Here is a 1,797-nt window from a genome sequence, read left to right as displayed (position 1 = left end):
CAACTACCGCTGAGCATGCAGCATTCAACCTGACTGAAGACACATTCTCCAGCTTCTTCCTGTTGGTCAGCAAGTCCTTAAGAAACCTTGCATACTTCGGCATACCTGCAATCACATCAATAAAAGGCAAATTAATGTTAACTTTTCTAATCAAGTCCATGAACTTGGACTTTTCTGCCTCCAGCTTCTCTAGTCTCTGCTTCCTCGAGAATGGGAGCGGTGGTTGATACTCTTTAACTACCGGTTTAGCAGCAACAGTTTCCGGTACCCTCACAACCTTCTCAATCACCTGTTCCGGCTCCTTACCCCCTCCGGTTTACTAACAACTACCGGCTCACTATCCTTATCCAACGGCACTCGTAAATCATCCTCATCGAGCTTACTCGGTGAATCATATGCTAAACCACTGCGGGTAGTGATAGCATTAACGTGCCCATTCTTCTGGTTGTTATCGGTCTTACTCGGTAACTCCCCCGGTTTCCTCACATTATTCTGACTAGCAAGCTGACCAATTTATTTCTCAAGATTCTGAATCACTGCTTGTTGATTTCGAAACATTTGGTCATTCTTCTCATTATTCTGAGTAACAGTAGTAACAAGCTGAGTTTGAGATATCACAAGCTTCTCGATCATAGCTTCAAGGTTGGACTTTTTCTCTTCGGCTTGGGGTTTCTGAAAATACCCGGGAGCTTGCTGTTGATATCCTCCACTAAAAACTGGCTGAAACCTCGAACCTTGATTACCTTGAGGATTATAGGGATTATTAAAATTCCTATTAAACTGCGCACGTCCCTGAAACTGATTGTTGTTCTGCTGACTAATATAAGCTATCTCTTCCTTCTGATTCATAGTCAAACCTGCATCACAATCTTTTACCAGATGCAATCCCCCACAATACTCACAACCAACCTTCATACCATGAATATCCTTATTTATCTTCTCCAAATTCCTACCAAAGGAATCCAACTTAGCACTTATAGACCCAAAATCGTCATATGCACCATGGGTTTCGGTCTTCTTAACTGAAGCTGAATGGAATGACTCATGATCTTGATGCCATTCATGAGAGTAAGCAGCTTGCTTTTCAATTATCTCTAGCGCCTCTTCTTCGGTCTTATCCATTAACGTACCACCTGCGGCTTGATTAATAGTCTGACGAGTAGGGATATCACAACCTTTGTAGAAAATCTGGACCTTCTGTAAATCATTCAACCCATGTTGCGGGCATGAGCGTAACAAAGTAGCAAAACGGTCCCAAGCATCAAACAATGTCTCACTGCTCTTTTGTCTGAATTGAGAAATTTCTGCTTGAAGTCTAGCAGCTCGAGACGCAGGGAAAAACTTCGATAAAAACTTATCCTCCAAAGTCTCCCAAGAGGTAATCGTGCCCTCTGGTTGCTTATCTAACCATCTCTTGGCTTCTCCCTTAAGAGTCCAAGGAAAAAGCCTTGTCTTGACCGAAGTATCGGCAACCTCATGCAACTTAAACAAATTGCAAACATCATTAAAATTACGAAGATGCTCGTTAGCATCCTCAGTATCCTTACCATAAAATCGGCAATCAGAAGAAATCAAATTCAGGATCAGCCCTGTAATTTGAAAAGGCTGAGTGATGTTCGGTTGAGTAATCGAATTGCCTTGGCCCCCTCGTGTGGCCTTCAACTTTTGTGCCATAGTCTGAGGACGAGGTGGTTATTCTTGGTTCGCCATATCTTCAGTCTCGGAAAGATCTAAGGAGATGTAAGATTCTTCTTCTTCTCTGATTTCAGGTGGTGTATCGGGCACCACAGTCTCAGA

General features: G+C 42.8%; 1 non-coding gene across 1 annotated transcript; it reads left to right on the top strand.

Moving 5' to 3' along the window:
* Positions 1-1,210: 1,210 nt before the first annotated feature.
* On the top strand, positions 1,211-1,317 carry LOC139845971 (small nucleolar RNA R71). The gene has a single exon (XR_011758720.1). It is a non-coding gene; the product is annotated as a small nucleolar RNA R71 (small nucleolar RNA).
* Positions 1,318-1,797: the final 480 nt, after the last annotated feature.

The sequence above is a fragment of the Rutidosis leptorrhynchoides genome, chromosome 4 (assembly GCF_046630445.1).
Source record: "Rutidosis leptorrhynchoides isolate AG116_Rl617_1_P2 chromosome 4, CSIRO_AGI_Rlap_v1, whole genome shotgun sequence".
Lineage (NCBI taxonomy): Eukaryota > Viridiplantae > Streptophyta > Magnoliopsida > Asterales > Asteraceae > Rutidosis > Rutidosis leptorrhynchoides.
This window is presented reverse-complemented; position numbering and strand designations above follow the sequence as displayed.